The sequence below is a fragment of the Arachis hypogaea genome, chromosome 20 (assembly GCF_003086295.3).
Source record: "Arachis hypogaea cultivar Tifrunner chromosome 20, arahy.Tifrunner.gnm2.J5K5, whole genome shotgun sequence".
NCBI classification, from domain to species: Eukaryota; Viridiplantae; Streptophyta; class Magnoliopsida; order Fabales; family Fabaceae; genus Arachis; species Arachis hypogaea.
Genome location: NC_092055.1, coordinates 39,793,140 through 39,808,570, shown reverse-complemented (window position 1 = coordinate 39,808,570; position 15,431 = coordinate 39,793,140).

Sequence of the window (15,431 nt, the reverse complement as noted above, 5' to 3'; positions counted from 1 at the left end):
CTGCAGGCACCCTGTGCCAAACACAAATGGCGTGTCAGCAGCTAGCAGATTGCTTAGAGGTTTTGCGATTTTTGAAAAATCTTTTATAAACCTCCTATAGAATCCTGCATGCCCCAGAAAGCTTCTGATTACCTTAACATTGGCAGGTGGTGGTAATTTTTCAATTACCTCTATTTTTGCTTGATCCACCTCTATTTCCTTGTTTGAGATTTTATGCCCAAGGACAATTCCTTCAGTCACCATGAAGTGACACTTTTCCCAGTTTAAAACTAGGTTGGTCGCTTGGCATCTTTTCAGAACAAGTTTCAGGTGATCAAGACAGGAGCTGAATGAGTCTCCATATATTGAGAAGTCATCCATGAAGACTTCCAGAAATTTTTCCACCATATCAGAGAAAATAGAGAGCATGCATCTCTGGAAGGTTGCAGGCGCATTACATAGCCCAAATGGCATCCTTCTATAAGCAAACACTCCGGATGGACATGTGAATACTGTTTTCTCTTGATCCTGGGGATCTACTGCAATCTGGTTATAGCCTGAATAGCCATCCAAAAAGCAGTAATAATCATGACCTGCTAGTCTTTCTAGCATCTGGTCTATGAATGTAAAGGAAAATGATCCTTTCTGGTGGCTGTATTGAGCCTTCTATAGTCAATACACATGCGCCACCCTGTAACTGTTCTTGTAGGAACCAGTTCATTTTTTTCATTATGAATCACTGTCATGCCTCCCTTTTTTGGGACGACTTGGACAGGGCTCACCTAGGGGCTATTAGAAATAGGATAAATAATCCCAGCCTCTAGTAGTTTGGTGACCTCTTTCTGCACTACTTCTTTCATGGCTGGATTTAGCCGCCTCTGTGGTTGAACCACTGGTTTGGCATTATCCTCCAATAAGATTTTGTGCATGCATCTAGCTGGGCTTATGCCCTTAAGGTCACCTATGGACCACCCAAGAGCTGTCTTGTGTGTCCTTAGCACCTGAATAAGTGCCTCCTCTTCCTGTGAACTTAAAGCAGAGCTTATGATCACTGGAAAAGTGTCACCTTCTCCCAGAAACGCATATTTCAAGGATGGTGGTAATGGCTTGAGCTCGGGTTTAGGAGGTTTTTCCTCTTCCAGAAGAAATTTCAGAGGCTCTTTCATGTCCTCTGAATCCTCTAAATCAGGTTGAACATCTTTAAAGATGTTTTCCAACTCTGATTCAAGACTCTCAGCCATGTTGATCTCTTCTACCAAAGAGTCAATAAGATCAACTTTCATGCAGTCTTTTGATGTGTCTGGATGCTGCATGGCTTTGACAGCGTTCAGCTTGAACTCATCATCATTGACTCTCAGGGTTATTTCCCCCTGTTGGACGTCAATGAGGGATCGTCCAGTTGCTAGGAAGGGTCTTCCTAGAATGAGAGTAGCACTCTTGTGCTCCTCCATCTCCAGCACAACAAAGTCAGTGGGAAAGGCGAATGGCCCAACTCTGACAATCATGTCTTCAATCACGCCTGATGGGTATTTAGTAGAACCATCAGCAAGTTGGAGACATATCCGGGTTGGTTTAACTTCTTCAGTTAAGCCAGGCTTTCTGATAGTGGATGCAGGTATTAGGTTGATGCTTGCCCCAAGATCGCATAAAGCTGTCTTGGTGCAATTACCTTCTAATATGCATGGTATCAGAAAACTCCCAGGGTCTTTAAGCTTTTCAGGAAAGCTTTTCAGAATGACTGCACTGCATTCTTCAGTGAGGAGAACTCTTTCTGTTTCTCTCCAATCCTTCTTATGACTCAAGATCTTTTTCATGAACTTGGCATAAGAAGGTATTTGCTCAAGTGCTTCTGCAAATGGAATCTTTATTTCAAGAGTCCTGAGATAATCTGCAAAGCGAGCAAATTGCTTATCCTTCTCCTCTTTCCAGAGTTTTTGAGGATAAGGTATCTTGGCTTTATATTCTTCAACCTTAGTTGCTGCAGGTTTATTGCCTACAGAAGTGGTTGAAGAAGCCTTTTTAGAGGGGTTGTTATCAGCATTTGTGTGTATCTGATCCCTCACTGGCGATTGAGTGCCAGAGTTAGAAGCTGGAGTGAAACTGGATGCCAGCTCCTTGTCTGCTCCTGGCGTCTGAACGCCAGAACTGTGCCCATTTTGGGCGTTCAGCACCAGATCTTGCCCATTTTGGGTGTTCAACGCCAGATCCTTACCCATTTCTGGCGTTGAACGCCAGTCCTGCCTTGTTTCTGCCATTGAACGCTAGTCCTGAGCATGGTCTGGGCGTTCAGCGCCAGCCTTCCACCCATTTTCTGGCGTTTTAGTTCCAGAATTACTTTTCCCTGGGCTCTTACTGTCCTCAGGTGAATTTTGGGTGGTTTGCTTATTTCTTAGCTTTTTGCTGCCTTGAGGTGGGGTATTTAATGTTTTCCCATTTCTTAGTTGAACTGCTTGGCATTCTTCTGCTATTTGCCTTGACAGCTGCTGCTTTGTTTGCTTAAACTGTTCGTCCATATGTATATTAGCCATCCTTGTCTCTTGTAACCTTTCTTTGAATTCGGCTAACTGCTTTGTTAGAAAGTCCAATTGCTGATTGAATTCAGCAGCTTGTTTTACAGGACTGAGTTCAGTAGCTGCTGTCTTAACCTCTTCTTTCATGGAAGAGTCATTGCTTAGGTACAGATGCTGATTCCTGGCAACTGTATCAATGAGCTCTTGAGCCTCTTCAATTGTCTTTCTCATGTGGATAGATCCACCAGCTGAATAATCAAGAGACATCTGAGCTCCTTCTGCAAGCCCATAATAGAAGATGTCTAACTGAACCCACTCTGAAAACATTTCAGAGGGGCATTTTCGTAGCATCTCTCTGTATCTCTCCCATGCATCATAAAGAGATTCATTATCTCCTTGTTTGAAGCCTTGGATGTCCAACCTTAGCTGTGTCATCCGTTTTGGGGGAAAGTATTGATTCAGGAATTTTTCTGTCAGCTGTTTCTATGTCCTTATGCTGGCCTTAGGTTGGTTATTCAACCACCTCTTAGCTTGATCTTTTACAGCAAATGGAAACAGTAATAGTCTGTAGACATCCTGATCTATTTCTTTATCATGTACTGTGTCAGCAATTTGTAAAAACTATGCCAGAAACTCTGTAGGTTCTTCTTGTGGAAGACCAGAATACTGGCAACTTTGCTGCACCATGATAATGAGCTGAGGATTCAACTCAAAGCTACTGACTCCAATGGAGGGTATGCAGATACTACTCCCATATGAAGCAGTAGAGGGGTTAGAATATGATCCCAGAGTCCTCTTGGACTGTTCATTTCTGCTTAGGTCCATGATGGAGAAAGGGAGATGATGTAGAATAGGAAAAATATTTTTATTTATTTATTTATTTATTTATTTCAAAAACAAAATAAATCAAAATAAAATAAATAAAAATGAGTGAAAGATTTTTGAAAAAAGTGAGGAGAGAGAAAGTGGTTAGAAGATTTTGAAAAGGATATGATGATTTTTGAAAAAGGTTTTAAATTTTGAAATAAAAATCTGAATTTTAGAAATATATTTTGAAAATTTGCTTTTAAAATAGAGAGAAAAGATATTTTTGATTTTTAAGAGGAAAGAGAAAAACAATAAGATAGCACAAGATTTAAAATTTTTAGATCTAATGCTCCTTATTTTCGAAAATTTTGGAGGGAAAACACCAAGGAACACCAAACTTAAAAATTTTAAGATCAAGACACAAGGAAAACTCAAGAACACTTTGAAGACACACAAGAACACAAGATCATGAAGGAAGAACACCAAACTTAAAATTTTTAGAAAACCAAAATAAATTTTCGAAAATTTTAAGAAAAATCAACAAGAAAACACCAAACTTAAAGTTTGGCACAGAATTCAGTAGAAAAATTATTTTTGAAAAAGATTTTAAAAAGAAAATAAGGATTCTAAAATTTTAACACGACAATAATAAGAGACTCTAAACAAAAAAAGGAGAAATTTTTCCTAATCTAAGCAACAAAATAAACCGTTAGTTGTCCAAACACGAACAATCCCCGGCAACGGCGCCAAAAACTTGGTGCACAAATTGTGAATCACACTTTTCACAACTCGTACCACTGACCAGCAAGTGCACTGGGTCGTCCAAGTAATACCTCACGTGAGTAAGGGTCGAATCCCACGGAGATTGTTGGTTTGAAGCAATCTATTGTTATCTTGTAAATCTTAGTCAGGAAGTCAGTTATGTTTATCAGTTGAATTGCAAATAAACAAGAGAGCATGGATTAAAGGTTACTTGTTATGCAGTAATGGAGAATATGTTGGAGTTTTGGAGATGCTTTGTCTTCTGAATCTCTGCTTTCCTCTGTCTTCTTGTTCATGCACGCACGTCCTCCTATGGCAAGCTGTGAGTTGGTGGATCACCGTTGTCAATGGCTACCTTCCATCCTTCCAGTGAAAACTACGCTCACGCGCTCTATCACAGCACGGCTAATCACCGGTTGGTTCTCGATCCGGTTGGAATAGAATCCCTTGATTCCTTTGCGTTTGTCACTAACGCCCAGCCTTCAGGAGTTTGAAGCTCGTCACAGTCATTCAATCCTTGAATCCTACTCGGAATACCACAGACAAGGTTTAGACTTTCCGGATTCTCATGAATGCCGCCATCAATTCTAGCTTATACCACGAAGATTCTGATTAAGAGATCTAAGAGATACTCATTCAATCTGATATAGAACGGAGGAGGTTGTCAGGCACACGTTCATGGGTTGAGAATGGTGATGAGTGTCACGGATCATCACCTTCATTACAGTTAAGCGCGAATGAACATCTTAGATAGGAACAAGCGTGTTTGAATAGAAAACAGAAATACTTGTATTAATTCATCGAGACACAGCAGAGCTCCTCACCCCCAACAATGGAGTTTAGAGACTCATGCCGTTAAAGAGTACAAAGTTTAGATCTAAAATGTCATGAGATGCAAAATAAGTCTCTAAAAGTTGTTTTTATACTAAACTAGTAGCCTAGGTTTACAAAAAATGAGTAAACTATGATGGATGATGCAGAGATCCACTTCTGGGGCCCACTTGGTGTGTGCTGGGGCTGAGATTTAAGCAATTCACGTGCAGAGGTCATTTGTGGAGTTGAACGCCAGTTTTTGTGCCAGTTTGGGCGTTCAACTCCAGCTTTTGATCCTTTTCTGGCGCTGGACGCCAGAATTGGGCAGAGAACTGGCGTTGAACGCCAGTTTACGTCCTCTATCCTTATGCAAAGTGTGGCATATTATATATTGCTGGAAAGCCCTGGATGTCTACTTTCCAACGCAATTGGAAGCATGCCATGTCGAGTTCTGTAGCTCCAGAAAATCCACTTTGAGTGGAGGGAGGTCAGAATCCAACAGCATCAGCAGTCCTTTTTCAGCCTGAATCAGATTTTTGCTCAGCTCCTTCAATTTCAGCCAGAAAAATACCTGAAATTACAAAAAAACACACAACTCATAGTAAAGTCTAGAAATATAAATTTTTCCTAAAAACTAATGAAAATAGACTAAAAACTAACTAGAACATACTCAAAACTATATGAAATTAACCCCAAAAAGCGTATAAAATATCCGCTCATCAGCCATCAGTTTCAAGCAAACCATATTCAAGTGGAAAGGTAAAGATAAAGGCTAAGGATTTTACCCACTTGAAGTTTGTATTGGGTGGTAATGGCCTTGGAAGAGGTGTTTCCAGTGGTCTTTCAAGATCCACTTCCTTGTACTCCTTTGTGAATTCTTCTATTTCCTTACAAACTTCTTCAACTGCAACCACGTCTTGATCAAAGTCTTCGATTTCCTCCCCATCACTCAAGTCATAAGTTGGAGGTTGAGAAAAGTATACCTCCACATCATCTTCATACTCACTTGGGGAAGATTCTTCAATCTCAAAGAATTCAATTGTGGATGCAAGTTCATCATTGGGAGAGCTTGATTCATGATCATCATTACCAAGAAAACCCGCTTCTTGATCTGTTCCGTCCAATTCTTTATAAGATACATGCTTTGGGGGTTGTACACTATCCTCCTTAGCATGAATTGCAATTTTCTTGGCGAAATTCTTTACAACTCTTGATTCCCATGGAGGTTCAGCGTCTCCTAAGTCTTCAACCAATTCTTCTTCTTCGATAATTCTAGCTTCCTCCACTTGTTCCAGTATAAAGTCATGCTCCTTACTGTCCACCAGAGCTTCTAGTGTCTCCTTCGTACTACGTTCTTTATTAGATTCTCCACATGAACCCATGGGGGTTTCTTGAATGTCTGAATGCTGGGAGGCTAATCGATTTATCGCTTGCTCCAATTGGTGAAGAGTTGTATGAAATCGGTTCACTGTTTCCTTGAGACGATCCTTTGATTCTTGTTCCGTTGGATATGGGCATGGTGCATATGGAAGTGGTGGTTCTTGGGAGTAATTGGGTTGGAATTAGGGTGGATAAGGGTTAGGGTCATATGGAGGTGAAGGGTTGTGAGTGGCTTGTGAGTATGGTGGTTCAAAGCTATGTTGAGGAGGTTGTTCATAGGCATATGATGGGGCTTGCTGGTAGCCACAAGGGGGTCCACCATATCTATCATCTTGGTACATACCTCGGAATGGTTCTTGACCATAGTAATTTGGTAGAGGTGGTTTGTCACGAAGGGATCCACCATAACTATTGTCTTGGCATGCATCGTAGAATAGTCGTTGTCCATGGTACTTTGGAAAGTGCTGTTGCCAAAAGGGTTGATCAGATCCTCGCGACTCCTTCCATCTTTGTTTGTTTTGACCTTGATGCATGTTCCTGTTATAGCTTCCATTCCTTACAACAACATTAGAACCAAACTTAAAGCCAGAGGGGTGATAACTCATAGTAGCTAATAAAAATAAAAATTAAAAACAAACACAAGAACAAAAACAAATAAACAAGCAAAAGCAAATATTTACAATAACCAATAATAAGGCACACAATTGCAAATCCCCAGCAACGGCGCCATTTTGACGAACTGAACTCTGTCGGTAAAGAATTTTATAAAAATAATCACGTTGTAAGTATAGTTTATAAACCAACAGAGAATCCTTTCGTACAAAAGTTTTGGTTGTCACAAGTAACAAAACCCAATAAAATTTATAACTGAAGTATTTAAACCTCGGGTCATCTCTCAAGGAATTGCAGGGAAGTATGATTTATTATTGGTTATGGAAAAAGGTATATTTTTGGGTTTTTTGAAATAGGGAACAGGAAAATAAACTGGCAATAATTAAAGTAAATTATCATGAAAACCATTGCAAGGTATAAGAATTGGAAATCCCATCCTAGTTATCCTTATCAAGGGTGATAAGAATTGTTTATTGCTCCCACTTAGTTAACCCTTACTAAATAAAGGAAAGTCAAGTAGACTAATCAATTTGATTCCTCAAGTCCTAGTTAACTCCTATGGAAAGACTAGCTTTAGAGGGATCCAAATCAATCACAAATTCCAATTTTCAATCAACAGCTGAGTTTGATAACTCAAGTGTCACCAATTACTCAACCAAAGCAAAGGGAGAGAAATCTAAATTAAATTAAAAGCATCAATAACATGAATTCGAAGAAAGCAATCTTAAATCTGAAATACCTCAATTTGTATTAAATAGAGAATAAATTAACATGGAGTTCATAAACCAAATTGGCAACATAAGTAATTAACAAGATAAATAGATAAATCAAAGTACTGGAATAAATAAAAATAGAAAAGAAACTAAATTAAAGGAACATTAAACCTGGAATTGACAAGGAACAATCCTAAAACTAAGAGAAATACTAAATCCTAAAACCTAAGAGAGAGGAGAGAGCCTCTCTCTCTCTCTAGAAACTACATCTAAAACCTAAAAATTGTCAATAATGAATGAATGTTGAATGAATGATTTGATTCCCTCATCCTCCAGCCTCTATTCTGTGTTTCTGGGCTTGGATTTGGGCCGAAAAAGAGCCCAGAAATCACTGGGGGCAAATTCTGCAACTTTCTGCACGTGGCGTCTGTCATGCGTACGCGTAGGTCACGCGTGCACGTCATTTGGAAGTTTTCCTTATGACGCGTATGCGTCAGTCATCCGTATGCGTCGCTCGTGCTCTGCGCTAGGCACGCATCCGCGTCATCCATGCGCGCGTGTCGCTGCCATTTCCTTCAAAACTTTATTTTCGCGAGTTCCTTCCACTTTTGCATGTTTCCTTTCTGTCCTCTAAGCCATTTCTGCCCTATAAAGCCTGAAAATACTTAACACACAGATCACGGCATCGAATGGTAATAAAGGATACTTAAAATTAACATTTTTAAGGCCTAGGAAACATGTTTTCACATATATCACAGAAGAAGGAAGGAATTGTAAAACCATGCAAATTATATAAATAAGTGGGTGAAGAATTGATAAAAACCACTCAATTGAGCACAAGATAAATCATAAAATAGTGGTTTATCAGTCTCATCCTCAGAAAGAGTGAATAAGGTATAATTAGGAATCATAGGGCAAGTAGCACAAAAGGGTAAAAGGGGAGCTAATAAGCATCTAATTGAAGAAGTTCGCATAGAGTTGTGGTATGATAAAAGAATTAGCCATGTGTGTATTCCAATTATGCACGCGGTTGGAACACACACAACGGCCGGTTTAAATGCATCCACACAATCAAAAAGTAAGCATGTGTTCCTTAATTACATGTTCTAGGTTGCAAGCAATGAATGAGTATCAATTAAATACAAGCAAACTTAGGCAACTACAACAAGAGTGAATTGAATTTAGGAAATATTGGATATTGAAGGTGGCAAGTGAAAGAGCAAAATTGATATAAAATAGCACAACAAACAATAACCAATGCAATGATGAAAAGAAATTTACTTATTCGTCCTTAGGAATAATCAATTAATCACATGGTTGAGGTGTTTGTTACAAAAAGTGAAAAGTCTTAATAGAATTAAGCCAAGTCAACTCAAACAAATGCAAAGCATTAACAAGGAACAAATACGTTGTGATGTGATTATATTGACTTAAAATCCATGTTGAAGAAGCAATTCAATTCAATTTACTAAATTCCATCTGCACTCATAAAAGTTTCACCTAATATGCAACAAAATGTAAATGTGCAAATCCAATTAGGTGATAGTAATTGAAGGTAAAGTACAAGTGCATCGATGAAATTCAATCAACAAGCAACCCAATCAAACAACAAGCAAACACTTGCAATTTATTTACCTAATAAACAACTTAAAGAAAAACAAATATAATTACTAAAACAAAAATGAGATGCAATGAAAACGAAGTAAAACAAGTAGAAAATAAGGTAAAAGAAAGAGAAGAGAGGGTTGGAGTGGGTGGGAAGTGCGTTAGGGCTTATTTAAAGTGGAATAGGGATGTTGCCCAAAACAGCACTTGTGCGCACGCATTGGTACGTGTGCGTACGCACAAAAAGGTAAAACAGAGGGTGTGTGCACTCGCACAAGGCATGCGAGTGCTCCGAACAGAGAGGGAAATAAGACGTGTGCGTGCGCACCTAAGTGTGCGGACGCACAAAACTTTTTTTTTTAAAGGAATCATGTGTACGCACGCATATAGGTCCGTGCGCACGCACAAGAGCGAAAAGGGTAGGGGTTCATGCGCATAGGCTGTGCCAATGCTCCCACCAGAGTGGTTGCAAGTTGTCGTGCAGACGCACAAGCCTGTGTGGCCGCACAGAGGGCGCGATAAGGAACATGTGTGCGTATGCACATGATGGTGCACACGCATAGACCAAGGAAATCAAGGGCGCACCCACGCACAGACCGTGCTAGCGCTGCGAACAAAGGGTAATACAAAGAGTGTGCGGGCGCACAGGCTTGTACGCTTACACAAGTCGTGAATCTCACAGTTGTGTGCGCACTCACAGCAGCGTGCGTATGCACAGATGTCCTGTTTTACAAAAAATTTTTCTTTCATTTCTAAGTGTGATGCCTTAGCTCAATCAACATTTCAACCCCAAAACATTCAAAACATCACAAAGTCATGACCCATTTGCAATTCAACCTATCTAAACTCAAATTTAAACTAATCCTAAGCTAACTAAGACAAGCAAATATGCAAGAAACTAGGACTATAAGCAAAGAGAAAGGGTAAGAAAGATGTTACCATGGTGGGGTGTCTCCACCTAGCACTTTGGTTTATAGTCCTTAAGTTGGACTTATTGAGGAGACTCTAGCTAGGGTGGCTTGTGTGTCCACTCCTCCTGGAACCTTGATGCACGAAAAACTTGTCTCTCAACAAATCTCCCTTCGGCAAGTGTACCGAAGTTGTCGTCAAGTAAAAACTCACAATAGAGTGAGGTCGAATCCCACAGGGATTGATTGATCAAGCAACTTTAATTAGAAGAATGTTCTAGTTGAGCGAATCCAGAATTTGGGTTGAGAGTTGCAGAAAATAAAATGGCAGGAATGTAAATAACAGAAAAGTAAATGCTAGAATTAAAGGACTGGAAGTAAATGACTGAAAATAAATTGCAGAATTGTAAATGGGAATGGGGGATTTGCTCATAAAAGTAAATCGCATAAATTAAAGAGAATTGGGTGAGATTAGAGATGGGGAGTTCATTGGGCTTAGGAGATGTTGCAATTCTCCGGATCAATTTCATTTTCATCTCTTCCTCAATCAATGCACTCATTGATCTCCTTGGCAATCTTAAGTGATTGAATTACAATTCCTTGCAATTCAATCTCTCAAATCTTGATCAATAGCCAATTCCTTGGTCAATTACTCATGAGAAGAGATGAAGTATGGTCACTGATTATACCACATGCATTTCCCAAACCAAGTATTGAGAGGGTTACAGTCACATACCCATCCAAACCCAATTTGGTCCAGCATGAGAAAGCATTTCTAGCTTGATCTCTTCATTCCTCTTCCAAGGTTCAAAAGAGATCCAAGTTTGAATAGCTTCTCTTCCAAGATAACTACTCAATTGGATGAAGATCGAAAGCTTTCAAGTAAAATCAAGAGGAAAGATAGAAGAAGAACAATGAAAATTAGTATTGATCCATCAAATTACAACAGAGCTCCCTAACCCAATGAAAGGGGTTTAGTTGTTCATAGCTCTTGAAAATGAAAACAAAGATGGAGAATACATCATAAAACTAGAAATTGCAAAGAAAGTAAAATACAGAGAGTGGTTCTTCAGCCTCCATAACTTCTTTTACAATTCAAAGCTACTCCCATATATACTACTCTTCTCAGCTTCTAGTTTACTCTTCAAGTCTTGGGCCTTTGGATCTTGAGTTTGAAGCAGTTCCTTTCTTTAATTGGGCTTGGCTTTACTTGCAGAGAGAAAGTGTGGAGTGGGCAGAGACTTAAACTCAGGGCGTAAGGAGTGTTAATCATTTAGTGAAAGTCCAAGTTCGGGAACGTTAGTGACACTTAACATTGTCACTAACGTTCCAATGCACCCCTTTTGTCTCACGTTAAAACCCACGTTAACTAGGTTAACGTGGCTTTTAACGTTGTCTTGTCAACCTTCGAGAACGTTAGTGACACTCAACATTGTCACTAACGTTCCAGTGTGCCCCTTCTTGCTTCACGTTAAAGCTCACGTTAACTAGGTTAACGTGGCTTCTAACGTGGCCTTTGCCATCCTTCGAGAACGTTAGTGACATTCAACATTGTCACTAACGTTCCAATGTGCCCCTAGGTCTCACGTTAGAGTCCACGTTAACTAGGTTAACGTGGCTTCTAACGTGGCCATCTTTTAGCCATCCCAACGTTAGTGACAATGTTGAGTGTCACTAACGTTGGCTCATCCTTCATTTCTCATCGTTAGCTTCCACGTTAACCAAGTTAACGTGGAAGTTAACGTGACTCTTGGGGGTTGTGTGGTTGCTTCAACGTTAGTGACAATGTTGAGTGTCACTAACGTTGTCGACAACTCTTCATCCTCTACGTTAGTTCCCACGTTAACCAAGTTAACGTGGGAGTTAACGTGGTACTTAGCACCATAGGCCAACGTTAGTGACAATGTTGAGTGTCACTAACGTTGGCTTCTCTCCCTCCCCCTTAACGTTAGAGGCCATGTTAACTAGGTTAACGTGGCTTCTAACGTTGCCACTTATGAGTGATTGCCAACGTTAGTGACAATGTTGAGTGTGACTAACGTTGGCTCAACTTCTCTTCTCCACGTTAGAGTTCACGTTAACTTGGTTAACGTGACTCTCTAACGTGGGCATTGATGGCTTTTTTGAGAGTGTTATTGGCAATCACTTTTCTCATTAATCTTTGCAAGTTACCTCCCCTTTTCTTGCTTCTTTTTGGTCCTGAAATCAAGCAACAAAGTGCATCAAAGCTCTAGTCCAAGTCATGAGTAATGCAACATAATATTTGTCATTAAACTTATGCAAAATCCTCATGAAATCATGTAAAATGCACAATATATGCTTGAGTCAAGGCATAAGTGAATATTTACCCAAAACTAGCTTATTTCCTAAAGAAATGTATGAAACTAACCTAAAAACAGTAAAGAAAAGGTCAGTGAAACTGGCCAAAATGCCCTGGCATCACAACACCAAACTTAAAGCTTGCTTGTCCCTAAGCAAGTACTGGAACAAGAGAATGATGAATGGAATATCCAGAGGAATGAGTCATTCTTGTGGAAGTCATATTACTGATTTTATAGTGGTTTCATGCATAGCAACTTAGGTTCATTCCATTACTGGCTTTCAGACCTTTATCATGTCCCTAAACACTTACTTTGTTTATATCTCATGAGACTTTTATTCATTGATCATTTTATTGTTATTTCAAGGGTTATTTGTGTTATTTAGACTAAGTGCTCTGTAAGGGGGCAACTCTTTAAGATAAGCTTTCAGCCAACACTCCCGAACCAGTTGGTTCAAGGTGCTAGGTGTTGAAGCACCCCTAAGGACTTACTCCCTCAAGTCTCTCCCCCATACATACACACCATAGGCATATAGTTTATTTATTTTCTTTTCTTGAGACCTTGGTGTCCAGCACCTCTTTGGGTTACTAAATGCTCTGTAGTGAGGGTTATTCTTGATAGTGGATTTTCAGCTGATAATCCCGGGTTAGTTAACCCAAGTTACCAAGTGATAAAGCACCCCTAAGAGCTTATTCATCCAAGTAGATCCCTCACACAGGAGCACCACAGACACTTGCCTCAAGATTAAAACCATTGATGCCTAGCCTTATTGCTTACTCTTTCTCTTTTGTTTTTCACTTCCATTATTCTTTCCCTTTTCTCTTATTAGGATCTTGTCATATGCTCAGTCTCATGGGTATATCCAAAGTCAAGTATTCAGGATAGATAGTTGTCCTCCTAACCTTGTGGTTGAACCAACTTAGCTAACTTATGACTACCCCAAAGATTCATGAATGCACTTCCACAATATAAACTCCACCCTGGTCTTTTACAACTATAATCATTCTCTTTTTATTTGATTTAAAGGGACAAGCTTACAAGTAAATAAGGGAGTGATGCAGTGACATAAAGACCAGTAATCATGGACCTATTCAATACCAAAAACTAAAAATAACATGATTTGCAAAAGGTTATAACATAGAAGCAAGTTCTATTTCATACAAGATCTTCCTTATTTAAAACACAGAGAAAGATGGAACAAAGAAGGAACTCCACCACCTTTTACTGTTGTAGGTGTCCACGCTCTTTTCCTTGCTTGTCCTCCTTATTTCCTCTTGCATTTCCTTGCATCCGTGCCAATCTTGCTTGCTTCCAATCCTCGAGTTCCTTCCTCACTGACTCATGACTCTCTTCCACCCTTTGTCTTTCCTTTCGTGCTAATTCATCCTTCATTTCATCATACTTGGCTATTCCTGGATGCAATATTGGCAGCTGTCCCACTAAGTAGCCGAGCCTGGCTTGAGTATTTATCTGATGTCCTGTTTAACTCATGTAAACTCCTTCTGCGAATGCCCTTTGCTCGTCCAATAGTTCCGCCTGTTCTATTTGTCTTCGATGCATCTCATGTATGTGTGCCCCTTAATGTGCTTGGATGTTGATTAGCCTCTGGGTGGATTCTTGTTGCTCGTTTTGCCTTTGTTCCATCCTGTTGAATGCTTCTCCCCATTGTTGTCCTTGGTTTAGTTGCTGTTCCATTATTTGCCTTTGCCACTCATCTTGCTACCCCATCATCTGTAGTTGAAGCACTTTCTGTGCTCCTTGGCTTTCCAAATATTGTCTAGATAAGCCATCAATGGCTTCCTGTAATTGGTTCATGTCAAAGGTCTGTGGTACTTGTCCCTCTAAGACTTGTCCTTCAACTACTTGAGGAGCTATCCTCTTTCTTTGCTTCCGTTGAGGCAGGGGGAGTGCTGCAGCATTCATCCTTCGGACCGTTATTGGAATGCCTTCCTTTATCCAAATGGGGTCCTCATCTTCAAAAACCACTCTAGCTTTCTTGCATATTCGGTAAATGGTGCTGCGGTAACCTAATGTTCCTCTTGAGTCGCTTTTCTCTGCCATCTTTCTAATTCCCTGAGCTATGATCTCATGAACTTTGATTTCTCCTCCCTTGAGTATACAATGCAACATTGTTGCTCTCTCGAGATTCACCTCCGAGTTGTTTGCAGCTGGGAGAATAGACCTCCTTACTAGCTCGAACCACCCCTTAGCTTCAGGAGTGAGATCTGTTCTCTTAATGAACTTTGGTTTATTTCCCGCACCACTTTCCCAGTCAGCTCCTGGTACACAAAGGTCTATTAAAAGCTGGTCATAATTGGGGTTGTTGTCCAATCTTGAGTGGTAACTTTCTTCTTCAAATGGTATAGACCGTAACTTCAATGCCCTCATTACACTCATGGGACTAAAATCCACCATTGTTCCTCTCACAAAGCTTGTATATGACTCATCTTTCTTATCATACCTGACTGCATTTGCATAAAATTCTCTTATGAGATTTGTATTCACCTTAGTGACCGGGTCAGTGAGGAGCTCCCATCTTCTCCTTGCTACCTTCTCTGTGATTTCGGGGCATTCAGTCTTCTTAACTTGAAATCCCAGCTCATAAATGAGTTCCTTATCAACCATCCACCCGTATTGCAATGCATGATGCAAGCTTCTAAATCTTTTCTCATCATATGGGTGTTCTTCCATGGGTTCCTTCCCTTCCCTTCTCTTAGAACTTGAAGATGCCATGAATGATGATTTAATATGTGAAGGTGGTAAGGTTGTGGAGACTTTTGGTTGTTTAGGGTTTTATGACAATGAGGAGAGTGAGGGGAGGAATGTTTATAATTGGATAGGGGGTGTATTGTACCGAAATGAAGAGTGGTGAAGGTGTGTGATGACAATGAAGGGTGGTATGGACAAGGGTTGTTTATATAGAGAAGTTGTGAGAGAATGGAGGGTGTAGATTGATGAAGTGGTCACTTGATGGACGGTTGGGGTTATGCATGGCTAGAAGACAAGGATCATCACTTTATG